This window comes from Lepisosteus platostomus, chromosome 5 (genome assembly GCF_059453375.1).
Source record: "Lepisosteus platostomus isolate fLepPlt1 chromosome 5, fLepPlt1.hap1, whole genome shotgun sequence".
In the NCBI taxonomy this organism is placed as follows: Eukaryota; Metazoa; Chordata; class Actinopteri; order Semionotiformes; family Lepisosteidae; genus Lepisosteus; species Lepisosteus platostomus.
The window spans coordinates 44541631-44560905 of NC_142615.1; the positions used below are offsets into that span (position 1 = coordinate 44541631).

General features: G+C 39.8%; 4 non-coding genes across 4 annotated transcripts; all 4 read right to left on the minus strand.

Annotated features, from left to right (window-relative positions):
* trnai-uau (transfer RNA isoleucine (anticodon UAU)) lies at nucleotides 1-94 on the minus strand. Its single transcript has 2 exons — nucleotides 57-94; nucleotides 1-36 (listed from the first exon to the last, which is right to left on the minus strand). It is a non-coding gene; the product is annotated as a tRNA-Ile (tRNA).
* A 5509-nt stretch (nucleotides 95-5603) lies between these two features.
* Nucleotides 5604-5675, minus strand: trnat-cgu (transfer RNA threonine (anticodon CGU)). The gene has a single exon. It is a non-coding gene; the product is annotated as a tRNA-Thr (tRNA).
* A 2419-nt stretch (nucleotides 5676-8094) lies between these two features.
* trnak-uuu (transfer RNA lysine (anticodon UUU)) lies at nucleotides 8095-8167 on the minus strand. The gene has a single exon. It is a non-coding gene; the product is annotated as a tRNA-Lys (tRNA).
* A 1315-nt stretch (nucleotides 8168-9482) lies between these two features.
* On the minus strand, nucleotides 9483-9554 carry trnaa-cgc (transfer RNA alanine (anticodon CGC)). Its single transcript has one exon. It is a non-coding gene; the product is annotated as a tRNA-Ala (tRNA).
* Nucleotides 9555-19275: the final 9721 nt, after the last annotated feature.

A 19275-nucleotide genomic window follows, 5' to 3' on the forward strand; every position in this document is an offset into this window, starting at 1 on the left:
TGCTCCAGGTGAGGCTCGAACTCACAACCTCGGCATAACTTCGCTGTGCACTGCTGTATAAGTACCGCGCGCTGACCGATTGCGCCACTGGAGCTGTGCAAAGTGTGCTCCTCATACAGACTGACGCTGCAGAAACACAGGGTGAAAACGGTTTCGGTTGTGGATCCATCTATACATGGGGAACACTGAAATAGCAAGGAGAATACAAGAAAAGAAACTGAAAGAATTGTGCTAACAGCAAAGGGGGACGGAGGGAGGTGGTCGGACAAGTAAATCAGCCTGGTAGATTGTTTGTAGCGACATTTTTGAGTCAATCGGCACACTGATTTCTCTTCATGTGCCTTGAACTGTGCAGTTTGTATTTTCGTTGTAGATAGGTTTCTTCAGAAGTCCAGTAAATTGACAATAATGGAGAACTAGCTGACGCACCCCGTCGTGAAGACCCTCTGTAAGGTGATTACACGTTTCATTTTCAAGTCGCCTCCTTTACACTCAATTGCTTCCTCGACACTGAGAGAACATGAGAAATGGCTTCAATTTCAATGTGAAGCGCAGTTCAGGCTTGATGGCTTCACATCTCCCATCAATCAAATAAAATTGCAGTGAAGCGATCTAAATAAGACTCTGAAGTACTGGGAAAGATGATTATTTTGAGCGTGCCTCCCAGGGTCTGCTACGAGGCTGAAGTTACAGTAGCTTCTTATTCGCCAGCTTCTTATGCGTGTTTTTCGTTCCACCTTAAATGCTGCTGCTGTGATGTTATGTCGCCTTTCGCCTGTAGATGGCTCTCTTCGATCAGTACTAATCCGGCTGGAAAACTGTAGACATCTTCACTGAAAGGGAATATCCAAATAGCGACTGTCCAAACTATATTTTTGTATGGAATATATTTCAGAAAATCGCAAACCAATTTTAAAAACTCACCATAACACGGACTTACACTGGGAAAAAGTGATTGCACTTTCTGCTTATTTCTACGGCCTCCCCCCCGATTATGAAAATGTCTCACAGTTCTGACACTGATGTGTGAAAGACAATGTAACAGACTATCAAAATCCTGAAGTACAAACAATTTTAATGCACCAGTTTTTTAAATATGACCCTCTGATCTTGGCATGTCAGAATACATCGGGAAAAAGTATGGCACGAATTGCAATGTCACGCATTGTTGAGAATATCACTGACCTTGCCGATATTTGCAGGGGATACGAATGTTTTGCACATGTTGAACTACAACATGTAAAAATTGAGCTCCTTAGTCAATATCACTGGGAATGTCCAATAATGACGTACATCAGTAGCCTCAAAGAAACTTAGACTCACACATGGAGTTTTATCTTTGTATGGAGATTGGGAGAATTAATTTATACTCTCGTTGCTCATTAGCTAAATTATTTTAAAAATATGACACAGATTTGTTTGAGAAACTTGTAATTGCCTTAAAGAGAGTCTTCTTGAAGATGTGCACCAGCTAGCTCTCCACTGTCAATTGACAGGACTTGAGAAGAAACTGTTCTCATACAACCAACATACAAATTACACATCTTAAGGAACATGAAGAGAAATCCGTGTACTAAATAACATAAAACTGTCGCTGCAAATTATCACCAAGCTGTTTTATGTATCTGACCACCTCTTTCCTACTTTGCAGCGAGCACAATTCTTTCTGTTTCTTCATTGCTATTTTACTGTCTCTTTCCCCCATGCGGAGATGGATCCACAGCCGAAACTTTAGGTCGGTTCCTGTTACACTGTCCGATTGAAAGAGCTGTATGAAAGGCACTCCCATCTCTGCAGGAAAGTTGTTGCTGCTCTCAACACAATATACTGCAGCCAAATGTGATAGCGATACTGTCACTGCCTGTGGGCCACGTGTTCCTGCTGTCAGCCTATTATGTCATGTTCATCCACACCCAGAAACATTACTGCTGTAGCACAAGAGTTATAGGTGCAGTTGATAGAGCATGAATCTCTTAATCTCAGAACTGTGGGTTCAGTCCCCACATTGGGTCCCTCTGTGTCAGTTTGATCCCCCAAATCCTCCTAGCATGACCTGATGGTGTAACAGTGATACCCAGTACCCAGCGTAATTCAGCTTTCTTTCCACTTGATTCAGATTTTGATCTGAAATCATCGGCCGAACAAAAGTTTGTCTAAATCGAGGGAGATCTGCTCTCAATCAAGTATTAAACACTTCAGCATTTACTGTTTGAATACCGCACTTTGTCAAAACACTGCCGCTTCTTAAGCTAATAAGTAACGGTTTTTGAGCATGCATTGTATTGTTAATGCTTATATTAAAAAAGCATAAATTCACATAATGGAATTTTGACGGAACAAAGTAGTCCAGCCCCTTTACAACATTACATACCCACTGATTAAAGCTTAAAACTACAGTAGCAGGAGTAATAATAATGGCAAGAACATGTTTGGAGTTCGGCATTTCATTTATTCTGCGGAAACATCGTATCGGAATGAACTGCCCGAGATAAAAGAGTAATTGCAGCTTCAGATCATATTTTCCAGAGCATTGCATTGTTCTGTTCATGCTGACTACACGCTTTAAATTTGTAATTTACTGCAAGCGTTGCTTTTCCAGATTTTTCTGAAATTCCTCGCATTTGACTTGACTTGAACTTTATTGCCATATGTAACCGGTGCTGGTACAATGGAATTCTTACTTACAGAAAGTCTCTCGATTGTAAAACAAGTGTAAAAAAAACAAAACAAAGTGCAAACAGTGCATCAAGACAATGTACAAACAAACAATAGACAATGTGCAAGTAAACATGCAGACAGTTTGAATATAAACAATACAGATGTGTAAACAATGACTGGAGACGTACAATAAATAAATTACAATGAGGTAGATGGTGATGGTGTAGGTGTGGTCCGAGGGGGATGGCTAAATGTGTTCGCCAGTCTCACTGCTTGTGGATAAAAGCTATTGAAGAATCTAGTGGTAAGTGTCCGTATGCTCTTATATCTCTTGCCTGAGGGCAGTGGGGTGAAGAGCTCATGCCCGGGGTGGTGACTGTCCTCTGTGATGGCCAGAATTCTACCACGGCAGCGGTCCTCATAGAGCTGTTTAATCTTGGTGAGACCGCAGCCGATGATCTTCTGGGCCATATTTACCATTCTTTACAGTGCCTTTCTTTCTCGCGAAGAGGTGTTGCCATACCACACGGTGATCCCGTTGGTGAGGACGCTCTCGATAGTGCAGCGGTAGAAGTTCACCAACACATGTATTGGCATCCCCCATCGCTTGAGGCACCTCAAGAAATAAAGGAGCTGCTGAGCCTTCTTCATGATAGAGTCAGTGTTCACAGTCCAGGTTAGATCTTTAGAGATGTGAATTCCCAAAAACCTAAAGCTGGTGACTGTTTCCACTTCCGTTCCATCAATACTGAGTGGGCTGTGAGTGTGTGGCCTGTGTCTCCGAAAGTCCACTATTAGCTCTTTCGTTTTCTTTATGTTCAAGTCCAGGTTATTGCTATGACACCACCGAAGCAGCTGTACAACTTCATCCCTGTAAGTGGACTCGTCATCATCACTGATCAGTCCTATTATAGTGGTGTCATCGGCAAACTTAATGATGTGGTTGTTGCTGTGTCTTGCTGTGCAGTCGTGAGTAAATAGGGAGTACAACCTTGGACTCAGATAGCAGCCTTGTGGGGTTCCAGTGCTCAGGGTGAGTGGTGTTGATGTTTTATTGCCTATCCGCACCACCTGTGGTCTCTCGATAAGAAAGTCCAGCAGCCAGTTGCAGACAGAGTTGCACAGACCTAATCCCCTGAGCTTTGTCACCAGTTGACTGGGTATGATGGAATTGAATGCTGCACTGTAGTCCAAAAACAGCATTCTCACATACGAGTTCTTAGTGTCCAGGTGTTCCAAGGCTGTATGAAGAGCCAGGGAGACAGCATCATCCACTGATCTGTTGCTCTGGTAGGCGAACTGCAGGGGGTCCAGGGACTCTGTGATGGAGGAGTTGATGTGTGACAACACCAGCTTCTCCAGGCATTTTATCACCACAGATGTTAATGCTACTGGGCGGTAATTATTCAGGCATGCCACTTTTGTCTTTTTGGGGGTTGGAACAATAGTGTTTTTTTTAAAGCAGAGCCATCACTAAAATATTTCATTCCTGTCGCTGAATACATCGTGGAAACGGTATTTGCAACGGAATGCTGTCACACATGAAACCTTTTTGTTTTTCGGTTCTGAAGTTTGAAAATGAAAATAAAACGGGGGTCACCTCATAGGCTTGAAAGAAGTCCAAGCAGCATAAAAACCCGCGAATTCTCACAAATTGTGTTGCATTGTGCTGCACCTTTCTTCTGCTGCTTTTTTAAATCAGCCTTAAACATTTGAATGCATACCTTACTGCTGCTAATCACATTCACGTGTTTACGAAGCTTTTTTCTGTCCGTTATGTTTTTGCTAAGCAGTTTCTCCATTTTCCTCATACTGTGATTGTGAGCGAGCACAACAACACTGAAACAGTGTAAAGACAGATAAAAAAGTCAGGGTAAAACGCCTGACTGTCGGGAGTGGGATTTGAACCCGTGCCTCTATTTGGAGAGCGAAACACAAAGCTTAAAAGACATGAAGCTGTGAATTTGCTGTTTTAAACCGCTTGGATATCCTGAAAAATGTGTGCTGATTGTACCAGTCGCATCCGATTTTCCGTAACTTTAGAACGATTGATATGACTGGACGAACACAATTTATGGCGTTTAGCATGACATGGAAAACGGTACCGGAGCATTCGGGTCCGGACTACCAGACTCAGAAACAGTTTTTACCCCCGCACTATCAAACTATTAAACTCCCAGCCTCTCTCACTCTCACCTCACCTCTCACCTATGATCTGAACCTCACAGTGCCTTCTTTCTTACCAAAAACCCAAACACATATTGAAAATCTATCTCTACCATACATGTCAAAAGCTCACTCCCCATCATTTCTATCCCTTTATTTCATTCTGTTGATGCATGTTTTTGCACATAACCTGTTACCTTTTTGTTGTTTTGCACACTGCCTGTTGTTGTTTTTTGCACATCGGCTGTTGTCTCTTTCTTTTGTTATACAATTGTATTGTTGTTGTGTTTTTTTCTTTGTACTACTTATGTCCGAGAGCTAGCTAAATACCATTTCGTTATTCCATATACCTGCGTATGAGTATAATGACAATAAACTTGAACTTTTAACTTGAATTTGAACTTGAACTTGACATAGTCTTGCAGGCAGTATATTATTTTATCGTTTACTCGTTTAAAAAAACACGGTCTTCTCGTTTCTAAGTCAGATTTTTAGTGCTTTCGAACGTTCCTTCCAACCTGGACTGACAGCTCACCCGATCTGTTTGTGATCAGACCATGGAGTCGGGGGCTGTACAAAGCGCACGTTCCTTCCCAATGCTGAGGCGATCATTCAGAAGGTGGGTGTGAAGAGAAACAAGCTTTGTCGACTAAAAAACAAGGCAGGATATGCAAGAATACTAATCACTGGCGACAGTTATGTTCTCTTACTATTGAGATCCCTACATTGTGAGTTTTTTTAAGACTTTGAAACTAAAGGAAAGCGGTGACAAATGAAACAGGCACGGGTGGGGCTTGAACCCACGCTCTTCGGTTTACGAGACCGACGCCTTACCACTTGGCCACCGCGCCTACTTGTAAGCATGGGAATAAGGTTGTTCAAATTATTTTTTTCTGAATCTGGTTTACATCGCCAAATGTAAACCGGAGGCAGCAACAACAATAAAAGGGATACTTGTCCTTAAACTCGGACGTGAAGTTCTGCAGACATGTGCACAATGTCCTGTTTTCTTGCAGTGTAGACATTTTGCTGTTCACGCTCCGCATTCATCTGCTTTGTGCGTTGTTAGTCCGCACCTGTAACATGTAATGTCAGCCGTCCCCTGTTCTTCTATTTCTCTAGCATGACTGCGTCCTGCTGCTCGGCTTTTGATTGTAAATTTTGAGCGAGCGCCCCGTTCAGTGTCACTTTGTCACTGTGGTCAGAAAGCATTCTTGATTCTGCTTGAGCTGCTTCATGAATTCTAGCGACTGTAAGAGCTCTTTCTAAAGTCAGCCCTTCATCCTGCAGCAATTTATAGTCTCTTATGCGCACATTTTTCCACAAGTTGATCTCTTAACATGTCAGTTTCCAATACTCCAAAGTCACAAGATTTAGCCAGTTCTCGTAGTGCAGTCACAAAAGCATCAACAGATTCGTCCTGAGACTAAGTTCTCTGCCTAAATGTATGCCGTTCCAAAACCACATTTCTCCGCGGTGTAAAGTAAGCGTCTAAGGCAGCTACAGTCTGTTCATATGTACCTTTTTCTCCAGGGAGGTTGGCGAAAATCCGCTGCACGGGAGCCCCGATACAGTGCAGTAATGTAGCACGTCTCACGGCATCCTGAGCTTCTGTAGATCCACTGGCTATTTAACAAAATCTGTAGGACTCCATCCATATCTTGTATTCCGTATACAAATCCGGAGCTACGAGGTTCAGTGGAAGCGGTGGAAAAAGCTGGGCATAAGCAAAGCTTCTCGGCGCGGATGCCATATCGTCCATGGCGCAAGCTAAACGAAGTTCGTTTCTACCAGCAAGAGAACTAAAATCCGCACTGCACTCGCTTTGAGTCCGTCAAGCACTCATCTCTCGTCGCCTTCAATGTTGTGTATCTTAATAAAGAGACGTTTTTATATTATTTTAACTATTTTATTAACTACACAGATCACGCCCTTACACCATATATTCCTGCCTTCTACTCTCTCGTTCTGTTGTCTGGCGATGTCTACTCACTATACTACATTTAGCATGACTTCTTGTTGCAGTTGAGCTCAAAACTGGAGATGATCTCCATATTCTACCGCTGTAACAAGTCCGAAACGTAGGACACAGTACACACTTTTTAAGTGAAGTCAGGTTGTTAAAAAACTAAACCAGCGACCTGTCACAGAAACGTACCCCAGTCTCCCGCGCAACAAGCGGGGGTACTCAGCACTATACTAACGAGGAGCGCTTGTCTGCAGCTGAGCGTCAGCTCTGTTTACTGTCAGCAGTCATTGCCTCATTTCCAAAGACTTTTTCACCTGCTCTCAGCTTTTCTAGACAGTCATAAACGCTCAAGAAGTAATTCATGTCAGTTTGAAGTCTGTTTCTGTTGTCTCAGCTCTTGATAAAGAAAAGCCGTGCGTGGGAGACTCCCTCTCTGAAGAAGTTTGCCGTCACCCTGCGAGGGAGAAGAGCCATCAATCACCGAGGCAACCAGTGAGACAGTTAACATTAAACACGTGAAACGGAGATGTTGTGATTTTTTTCCCGCTTAAGGCTTCAATTGTTTCTACTCTAACGAGAAAGACCTCTTTATTAGAAGTGAGATTTTAACAAACGTCTCCAGGGTTAACTGCGACCTGAACGCAACGCCTTAGACCACCAGCCATCTTGCCTGTGGTACTTAGAGCAGCGCTCAATAAAAATGATCAGAAACCGAAAGCGCTTCTTATGCGGATCAGTATATTCCGATTCCACTGGTTCTGCAAAAGAAATAAGAAAAGCCGAACTCAAAGCACTGTGTTGCCATTACGGGTACCCTGCAGCTGCTTTAAGATCTACTCACACCGTGTTGCCATTAAGGCTACCTAGTTAAAAAAAAAAACTTATCGTCACCTTTTTGAACGTGATTATTAGACACCCGTTAAATCTCAACCGAGGTTTCTTGAGAGATCTTCAGCGAGTGAGTATTAAAAAACTACGTCGCTTCCAACCTCTGCTGTCACTGTAAACTCGGACGTGATGTTCTGCAGAGTTGCAGTGTGCCTTTCCTCTTGTATTCAAGAGTACTCACTGTGTGAGCTCCTCACTGCGTGTTCTGTACTCTACTGTGATTTAATTTAGATGATTACGTGGAGTAGAGTGACAAGATCTACTTGAACACTTTCGGTTTGTGAAATGAAACACTAAATACACTACTGTAAATACAAGTAATGGACATTTAAAATAACCAAGTACAGCTAGAACAGTGAAAGATTAAAGACTATTTAGAATGACATTCACAATAGACTTAAGAACAGCACATCCGCCCGAACAGGGACTTGAACCCTGGGCCCTCAGATTAAAAGTCTGATGCTCTACCGACTGAGCTATCCGGGCTCAGTGAAAGTCGACACTGTCGAGATCCTCACAAGTCACGTGTCTCTTGTTCCGAAGAGCAGTCATACCTGACCCGTCTGGAATGACCACTGACAGACTTTATCATGAAGCGACGGCACCACTCCCAGTAGAATGAGTGAGAAATACAGCATGACATTGGTAGTTAAGGGGCTCCCACAATCCATCTTTCCTCACATTACTGATTTTTTTCAATAGCATTTGGACCTTTTTTCACATTCAGATTTTTTTCTCATTTAATAAAATCTTTTAATCAACAACATTAAAAAGAAAACAAATGGAACGTTTTTTGGAACAATAATTAAAAAAAATATTTCAATGCCTTGGTTGTATACGTGTGCACACCCTTTATAAAGGGAGTTGCAACAGTGCTGAAATTTAAAGAGCATTTCTGTAGAGAAAACAGCCTTGATGTTAAGCTTAGGGAGCCTGTCTTTTCGAAATTCTATTTCTTGACACCTTGCACAGCCTCCCGACAGACTAACAAATATTTGTTGGAGAAATTGGCTCACACACCGGAAGACACTAACGTTTATTTACATTAGAGTATGTGAATAACAGTTTAACCGAAAAAGTTTGTCATTGTGATTTTGTTAAAATTCAATAAATCGTCTATCAACAGTTAGAATTTATTAAGAAATTGTTTTATTTCATAAACTATAAGACAATTCAGAGAGTTTATAGGTCATATCCGTCGCTTATGTTCTTTTAACTCTAGAGTTCAGGATCCAAACCCAGCTGCGGACGATTGTGTTTCTTGAATCTCTTGTAATCATCAAAAGTCGATGTGTAGTCCTTCAGTACTTTCTCGAGTTGTGCCATGGATATTTTATACGTTCAATACTTGTCATGCTCTTTTGCATTTTCCTTAACAAACGGAAAAAGTTCAAAGTGTGTTTATGGCAGTGTTTCACATCTACACGAAAGCACTTGTAACAGTACAGGACACGCAGTGAGGAGTTCGTGAAGCTTTCAGTTTAGTGCGGAGTTTAGAAGGAGGATTCACTCGCTGAATGATCTCTCAAGAAATCCTGGGTGAGATTCAACAGGTGTTTTCTGCAACAGCCATGACAAGTGTGAAGCAATCTCAGGATTTCCTGAATTTGAACTAAATTATTAGTTCAAATAATTTAGGATTTAACAGAACTAAATGAGGTACATTTAAAACAGCAGCGCAACTCTGCAGCACGTCGAGTGTGCCTGCATTTAATTGTGTAAACCTGGCTCTCTCTGAACACAAGCAAAGAGTTCTCACTCAACAGAAGATTGCAATGTGAGTACTGTAATATAAAGCACCTGGAGATGCCAGGGATTGAACCCGGGACCTCATACATGCGAAGCATGCACTCTACCACTGAGCTACATCCCCGATGGAAAAGGTAATGGAACAGACTTGTCCAGATGCTCACTGATCACAATCCACCACTCACGAAGAATGCCTGCAGTTTCCCACTTGTGCGTTTCCTCTACTACAGAGTAAATGCATGGGAATGAAGAAATAAGGAAGGAAAAATAATCGCATTGAAGCTTCAAGAGACTGGGCACAAATTAATCTATTATTTTTGTATCCAGTCACACGTGCGACGGTGGTTAATTCCCAGACGCGGGAGTGCTTTTTTCTACCTCCTTACTCGACTGTCTTTCAATTCTGTTTTATTTGAAAGCTTTTTGCATCTTTTAAGTGCTCTTGATTAAACTATGCATAGAAAAACAGCACTACTGATTATTTTCATGGGCCGATGCACACTTGTTCTGTACAACTCGAGTGATAAAGCCCTGTCTGCAAATATTGTAGAAGAACATAAAAGGGTGAAACAACGCCCCAACCACAGGAATGGTAACAGGCAGGATCGTGTTCTTATTTGATAAGTCCTTTTGAGATGTCTTGTCAATGCACACAGGCGTTAGAGCTGAATAATTTACTTTTAGTGGTGTTTTTAAACAAAGATGGAACATGTTATTTCTATACCAGGAAGAAAGGAGCAGACTTTAAGAGGCAAAAACGACACCTTATCAAAGCTAATATCAATTAAAATGACATCACAACAAAAGAGTGGAGCCTTGAGTGAATAAAATTAGTTTTCATTGGACGTATGTGTCTCTATAACTTTGTTGGTGAGAGAGAGGATTGTGATAATTTGCAGGTGCTTCTTGGAAGTGCGTTGGTGGTACAAGCGCCTTCCAAATAATTGAGTCGGGTTTGAATCCGCCAGTACAAACCCAAATCTTTTCAAGATAATTTGTGGTCCGCTAACACATCTTTTGAAACACTACAACAGGTAACACCCCGTGTGAAACATCATGAACATCTGTTAAAGCCTGAGTTGTACATACTCTAATGTAAATAAACGTTAGTGTCTTCCGGTGTGTGAGCCAATTTCTACAAAAAATATTCGTTAGTCTGTCAGGAGGCTGTGCAAGGTGTTAAGAAATAGAATTTCTAAAAGACAGGCTCCCTAATCTTAACATCAAGGCAGAAAAAATGCTGTTTTCTCTACAGAAATGCTCTTTAAATTTCAGCACTGTTGCAACTCCCTTTATAAAGGGTGTGCACACGTATACAACCAAGGCATTGAAAGTTTTTTTTTAATTATTGTTCCAAAAAATGTTCCATTTGTTTTCTTTTTAATGTTGTTGATTAAAAGATTTTATTAAATGTGAAAAAAATCAGAATGTGAAAAAAAGTCAAAATGCTATTGAAAAAAATCAGGAATGTGAGGAAAGATGGATTGTGAGAGCCCCTTAACTACCAATGTCATGCTGTATTTTTCACTCATTCTACTGGGAGTGGTGCCGTCGCTTCATGATAAAGTCTGTCAGTGGTCATTCCAGACGGGTCAGGTATGACTGCTCTTCAGCACAAGAGACACGTGACTTGCGAGGATCCCGACAGTGTCGCCTTTCTTTCAGAGCCCGGATAGCTCAGTCGGTAGCGCATCAGACTTTTAATCTGAGGGCCCAGGGTTCAAGTCCCTGTTCGGGCGGTTGTGCTGGTCTTAAGTCAGTTGTGAAAGTCATTCTCAGTAGTCTCTTATCTTTCACTCTTCTAGCTGTACTGTGGTTATTTTAAATGTCCATTACTTGTATTTACAGGAGTGTATTTAGTGTTTCATTTCACAAACCGAAAATGTTCAAGTAGATCTTGTCACTCTACTCCACGTAATCATCTAAATTAAATCACAGTGAGTACTCTTGAATACGACAAGAGGAAAGGCACACTGCACATCTGCAGAACATCACGTCCGAGTTTACAGTGACAGCAGGGGTTGGAAGCGACGTAGTTTTTTAATACTCGCTCGCTGAACGATTTCTCAAGAAACCTCGGTGGAGATTTAACGGGTGTCTAATAATCACGTTCAAAAAGATGACGATACGTTTTTTTTTAACTATGTAGCCTTAATGGCAACACGGTGTGAGTAGATCTTAAAGCAGCTGCAGACACAGTAGCCGTAATGGCAGCACAGTGCTTTGAGTTCAGCTTTTCTTATTTCTTCTGCAGAATCACCGGCATCGGAATATACTGATCCGCATAAGAAGCGCTTTCGGTTTCTGATCGTTTTTATTGAGCGCTGCTCAATAAACTTTCCTCGTACTAGTTTTTCCCATGGAAAAAAAGACATTTCCCTCATTACATGATTTCACTTTTTTTCTTTTCAACAAGTAGAAAGAAATAAAATATAATTCCGTATTGGTGGTCTAAGGCGTTGCGTTTAGGTTCCAGCTTTTCCTGGAGACCATTGTTTACATCCCACTTCTGACAAAGGAGAAACGATAAAATCCCTAGGTAGAAAGCATCTCGCATTTCACGTGTTTAATGTTAATTGTCTCAGTGGTTGCCTCGGTGAATGATGGATCTTCTCTCTTGCAGGGTGACGGCAAACTTCTTCAGAGAGGGAGTCTCCCACGCACGGCTTCTCTTCATCAAGAGCGGAGACAAAAGAAACAGACTTCAAACTGAAATTAATTACTTCTTGAGCGTTTATGACCGTCTTTAAAAAGCTGAGAGCAGGCGAAAACGTCTTTTGAAATGAGGAAATGTCTGCTGACAGTAAACAGCTCCTCTTTAGTACAGTGCTAAGTACCCCTGTTTGGTGCGCGGCAGAACGGGATACGTTTCTGTGAAAGGGCAGTGGTTTATTTTTTTAACTTGTTGAATCATATTGAAATGTTAAAGAACGGAGAGAAAATTGCTATTGACCAGGATGGCCGAGTGGTTAAGGCGTGGGATTTAAGATCTAATAAACAAATGTCCACGTGGGTTTAAACCCCACGCCTCGTAAGTTCTTGTAAATATTCTGAAGTGAGAGATAACTTTGAAGATTTACACTCTATTTAAATGTTATTTCACTTAATTTCAGTTCTCTTCACTCCCTGGGATAACTGAACTCACAATCGCATACTGAAGGCTTTACATGCATTATCTGTGATACAGCTTCTAATAAGAATGGAATGAAAGTGTATTAATAATAAATGACATTGTTTTAAATAAATGTGTATTGATAAACTTCATAATTAATAAAAGTGGTGTGACAGGAAAGCAACTTAAATATTACAATGATATTCCAAGCAACTGATGCATAAATTCATTATGTCGCGACAATTTTATTCCCACTATAAAGGGTAATATTCTTATGTAGATCCAGTGTTCCCCTTAGTCTGCTTCTGAATGTCTTCATTTCAGTCTGTCCTCTATTTCAGTAACCTCTAGAGGGCGCAGGATTGGGTTCCTTGAAGTGAAGAACAGGTTAATTAAGGAGCTGTGGACTGATTTCTGCGGCCGAGTTCGTTGTAGTCTTAAGTTAAAGAATTCTTCGATTTTAAGAAAAAAGACAGGTATGTTTTGTGTCTCATGCCGATCCTCTTCTCGATCCAAATGAAAGGTTTAATATGATCCCTCGAGAAAGAAAAGAGTCAATTTCCACCTGTAATGATTGATGGCACACCAAACATTTTGTAATATCCCCGGAAGTGTATACAGTAGAATCCTGGTTCGTAGCTTAAATTCAAGGTAACCAAGACTAAGGAAAAGAGTTGGAAACTTGATGTCTTACTGGGATTTAAATAACCTGGAACATTTCACTACATTGTGCAGTGTGTGCGAGGAAACAACTCCTGTTATCCCTTTGATAGCTCAGATGGTAGAGCGGAGGACTGTAGTAGGAACACCTGGGAATCCTAAGGTTGCTGATTCGACTCCGGCTCGAAGGAAGGCGACTTTTGTGTACTTTAATCAAAGACAATAAATAACTATCACTCACATGTTGATCAGAAGCTCAATAAATGATGAAGCAGAGGCTCCTGTTCCGAGATCAATCTAAATTGGTGGAAGGGATTTTAACTAATCTGGTCTTTGAATTCAGGGACTGCTCTATCTGCTTTGTAATTCAAAAATAGATACCAATGTCAAGTTTTTTGTAGATAAAGTGTTGTCTGTTTTCAAAAGTTAGGCACTTAATTGGCTTTATGATTTGGTATTGATTTTGTATAGTTATATTATTACATTTGTGCTTTCTCTGTTTTTATCGTATTGTGAACTTATTTTTTAATCAAATGCTTACAAAGGCAAACAGGGCACACAATACAAGCTACTCTGCACTTTTGGGAGTATAACAGGTTCGATATAAAATCGCAAAAATGTAAAGGGGAAAATACCCCAGACTGCGTGTGAATCCCTCCTTGAGGTAGGCTGTTGTTCTATTGTTAGATAAATACGACGTACTGTGCACAAAATGCTGCATAAAACAACCTGATATTTTAATAATTATTATTTTATAATTTGATAAGTGTGAGGCCCCGGATTCAGTTCACGTTATCTTCAGTCCTAATTTTTTTTAAACATGAGATCTTCCCTTCCTCCAGTTGAAGTCACACGATGAGAGCGATTTTTTTTTTCCACGTTGCGATCCAAACAGTCTGACAGTGACCAAACCAGGACGGATTCTGCTGGGAGCCGGACTGAGGTCATTCTCACTCCCTGTGCTGGTACACCTTATGTAATTTTCACAATTGCGATAGACTTCTTTAAAAAAAAAGTAGATATAGCCCTGAAAAAAAGCCTTAGCTTTATCAGTTTTTACATTAATCGATTTTGAATCTAAGATCGAATTTTTAATAGGTTCAATTTATATTTAAATTGAAATATAGCATGCATACCTAATCCACCAACGGGCAGAGCAATATTTTATGGTGGATTTGTATGGGCATCTGTATGATACCACTACAGCACTGGCGCAGGTGCAAAATCCACTTTCACACGACTTTTTCAGTGCCTTCTCTCTCACATGATCCGGAGCGCAGGAGCTTATATCGTTCAAATGTTATTGATTGCTGATCGTTCAGCGGGGGTCCGGATGTGTCTGTGCGGCTGAAACCGGACGGCACCGTCCCAGTGGGCAGTGATTCGTCGAATATACGTATATATCACGGCGAAAATACGGCTATACTTATATATACGTTGCCGCGACGTATAATCAACGTTGAATTGCAACCGTAAAATCGACAACGTTAATAAATGCATATATAACGTCGAAAACACATCTTACACAGCCCCTGAGGCTTTTTACTGTTAATGTCTTGTGTGCCGCAACTAGGAGTATACAGCAATCTGCATCGTGCACGAAGAAATTATTTTTGCAGTAATTACTTTATTTACACGTGTATACTAAATATAGTAATAAATATAGTCCCACCCTACATCGACATTAAAAGAAATTAAGGAGCACAAAATGCATTACTTGAAGAATGCATATGCAAGGCAGGGGGCCAGGAGATCTGGACACTGAAAATAATAAGTTTCTGGTTCTAATTGTTAGGACAATTAGACAGGGTTTGCAAATGGTGGACAAAAATCGTCTTAATTTCCATTGTAATATTTTTTTTCTTGGAAATGTAGAAGTTGTGCATTTTAAAATTTATATTTGAATCAAAATGTGTTTTTGTTTTAGTGCGTTAATGTAATTAGTGTTTGTCATTACTATACTGTATATTGCCATGTTACCAGAATTTGTAGCTGAAGTTTAAGACTAGTTGTGTTTTTTATGATTATTGCCCATATGTTGATTGTTGATCGATTGTATACAATGTATAATTTGAAATACATATTTTTCAGGTGTGAATGTGTATTTTCTGAATAAATTTCTAAACTAAATCATTGGCTTGATTTACTAGTTTCTACACCAGTAAAACCTATCTTTGATGTATAATAGACCTCTACTCATAAACGTATAATAGACCTCTAAAGTTATCCGTATAATAGACCTCTAACCATATACGTATATTAGACCTCTAAAGTTATCCGTATAATAGACCTCTAACCATATACGTATAATAGTCCTCTAAAGTTATCCGTATAATAGACCTCTAAATTTATCCATATAATAGAACTCCAACCATTTATGTATAATGAACATCTAATCATAGACGTATAATTGACGTATAACAATAGACGTATATTAGAATTTCATTCTAGACGAATTGCAGACCACATTTATACGTCTAAGGTATGCGTTTAAGACATATATTATACGTCTTTTGCCCACTGGGGTGTATCAGGCTCCGCTGCACAGCAGCGTAAGTATAAGTGTACAGATGAAACCTTTAATGTATTGTTCGGTTTCAATCAAAATGCTTTACTACTACAAGAGAGAAGTATAGTAAGAAGGATGGAACAAAATGTATGATTTATTGGAAGAAAACGTTTTTTATTTATAAGCTCGTGTCATCCAGCTCTAATACAAAAGCGACTCGCATCTTCAGCCCTTTTTTTGATTGTGATCATTAATTTCTTTAGTTATAATCAACATTGAACTTTTTTAAAAATTAAATGACAATAATCAAACACGCAGACAGATTTTTTGAAAGTATTAGGAGTTGACAGGGTGCCCCTTCGGAATAGTCGTCAGAAAATGTGAGAAAAGGAAAGTTACGTACAGTAAGCTCTCATACACAGTATTCGACATTGGAATCTGATTACAAAAAAACTACCTGTCTCCCCAGCATTTATCGGTGCTGTTGTTCTCTGAGTTCTCTTAAGAAATACCAAATTATCTCCTAATTGCGACTTGCTCGCTGAATGATCTCTCAAGAAATCCCGAGTGAGATTCAACAGGTGTTTCCTGCAACAGCCACGACAAGTGTGAAGACGTTCTCTGGATTTCCCGAATATGACGTTAAATTAGTTCAAATCATTTACCAGGCTTCCCACGTACAAAAAGGCCCAAGGACTCCAGCAGTCTTACAACCACTGTCCTGTTTGTCTCACCAGACACGATCTCTATTCTGTTGTAATCCACGATGACCCCGTTCTTCAGGTGATTTATCATGTCCTTCCTCGCCTGTTGAGAGGCCATCCTGATCTCCTCTGCCGTGGCGTGCTTCATACACGCCCTCTTCAAGTGAGCAGGAAGCTGATCAAAAGTATTCAGGCACACCTTGCACACCAGGGGAATCCTTGCAGGTTTCCTTTGAAAATAAATAATATAATTTGTGTATAGAAACAAGCTAAGACTGATTTCTTAAATTATCCTTAATTTTCTCTCTCATAGTTTGAGCATAATGATTTTATTGTATTTATATCAGACTTGCTCATTGCTCCAAATGAAATAATGGCTTAATATAAAAAAGTGAACTCTTACTTGGTCTCAGTCACAGACTTTCCAATAGGAGCCATTGTGGAGTTCAAAAACTGCTGGTCCTAGAAGTGGGGAAGGAATGTTATAAGATAAATTGAATTACAACAGAAGGACTGGCTGAGGGAACACTGGAATATATACAAATTCCAACTAGTGAGGAGTCCATATAGACACAGCTACCTCTCATATTCAGTATAAGATGGAGAGATGAATTGGCCCTGAAAATTCACTGCAATGAGAGACTGCTCCTGCCACTGTATATGAACAAACATACATGCTCATCTATATTCATTTGCAGTTACATTATTGCAATGAATCTGTATCCAAAAAAGGATGTGCTCCATCTCGTCAGTAGATTGGATTCCAAAACTGATTTGGGTCAATATACATTGCCTTAGAAGATAAGGTACAGTCTACTGTAGGGAACCATCAATTTAGAAAGCATTGGCCTTCCCTGGGGGGCAGGTAGGTGCAAAAGCTTATCATGTTGCCATAGTAGACAAAGTTCTATAAAATGTTAAATAACTTTAAAAAAAGCATCTTGGTCTTTCAATACTGTACAAGGTGAATTAAACTGTCCCTGGTAATGCAAAGTAATGAGAAGCATCCCAGAAACTTAATCTCTAGAAACATTAGCTGTTTCATATCATGTAATTTAGTGTGATGTTGTCAGAATTCAAGGACATTATCACACACAGAAATTGGTTCAGTTGAATCTAAAAAACACAGCTAAACATGGGTTTAAATGTAAAATAGAAGTCTTACCTCTTGTCAAAAGATTTAATTCAAGAAGTGAACCTCAGATCCTTCTTTGAAAAAAGTAAGTTAAAATGAAAATGATTGTTAAAAACTGGGCTTTCAATAAATGACAAGTTTAATCTAATACTGCTCTGATCATGGTAGCAGGAAGGTGTGTAAATTACTCTGTACCTTCTCCCCAGGTGTCTAAAAGACTGACCATTTCCAAAGATGGCTGTTGAAAGCCACTTTCTACTAAAGTTAAAGTTCTACTAAATAATCAATGTAATCCATGTTACACCTCATTCACCTTGTTTTTTTTTTTATTTTAACCCTAAGATTATAGATGTTTAATACCTATGGTACCCATATTCACCCTTTATTTAATACACCATAAATTTAATATTTATTCTTAAATACTAGAAAGAGCTCTCAATAAATTAAATGCCCCATTGAACTGGTCCTAATTATACAATGCAAGGAGAAGTCTTCTAAGCCAATACTTGTTACCAGAAAGAGGCTTTATTTCAATTGTACAATATACAAAACATTACCATTTAACACAAAGATATATTCCACACCGTGGCATGCACATGATGAGATTCTTGATATTAGATTAGAAAAAAAATATCAATGCACTGAGAGACGCTTAAGAATAAAGATGCATCTGCCTGACTGCATATTAGTTTTAAAAGGTTATCAGCAAATGTATTTAAAAGTAAAAATGTAAAGTCTTACCTCTTGATCGTAGTGGTGATTCAATATCCAGGACCTTAGTCAAGTCTCAGAGTTACTGTACCTCCTGTCTCGATTGCAGGTGAAAAGTGAAAGGTATATTGCACTCAGCAGAAAGTTACCCCGAGCAAAGACTCCACCCCTCCCAGAAAACAGCACTCCCCTTTGGCAAAGCAGTGGGTGGAGGAAGCCTTTGCTACCATTATCAAACACAAAAATCGTTATAATTTAATTTTAAAAACATGGCTAAGCATGGGTTTAAAGTATATTCAACAGTGCAGGTGCATCCAAAGAAATAGAGTTTCCCAAGCCCTCAGAAAGAATTACCATTTCCAAAGATGTCTGTTGTAATTTACACACCTTGCCCCAAGGTCCAGTCAGTCAAAAGCATCTTTATTAATAAGCCTCAGTGCCTTGGTAATTTTTACTAATCTAATATCAAGAATCTCACCATGTGCATGCTGAGCTGTGGAATATATGTATTGTTTTATATACTGTAAAATCGAAATACCACCTCTTTCTGGTTACTTATCCTTTATTGCATAATCAGGGCCAAATAAAACTAAATCAGTGTCACCTGCTGGGTTCAAAATGCCTTCAGGGGACACCAAATAGGAGGCACTGGACTATAAATACCCATCCATGTTATAACACACTTACCAAGGGTTTTTTAGTTTACTCTGAGCTTTGAGAGATTTAATACCTATGGTACCCATATTCATCCTTTATTTAAGGGAAGTACACATCCTAGACACACAGGAAACTCCCTTGCCCCAAGGGAAGACCGATACTTTGGATGGTAATGATTGAACCTGGCTTACAACAGACATCTTTGGAAATGGTAATTCTTTCAGATGGCTTGGCAAACTATCTGCCCCAGCTAAGACGGGTACTTTGGATGTTAATGCTTGAAACTAGACATCTTTGGAAATGGTAATTCTTTCCGAGGGCTTGGATTTCTTTGGATGCACCTGCACTGTTGAATAT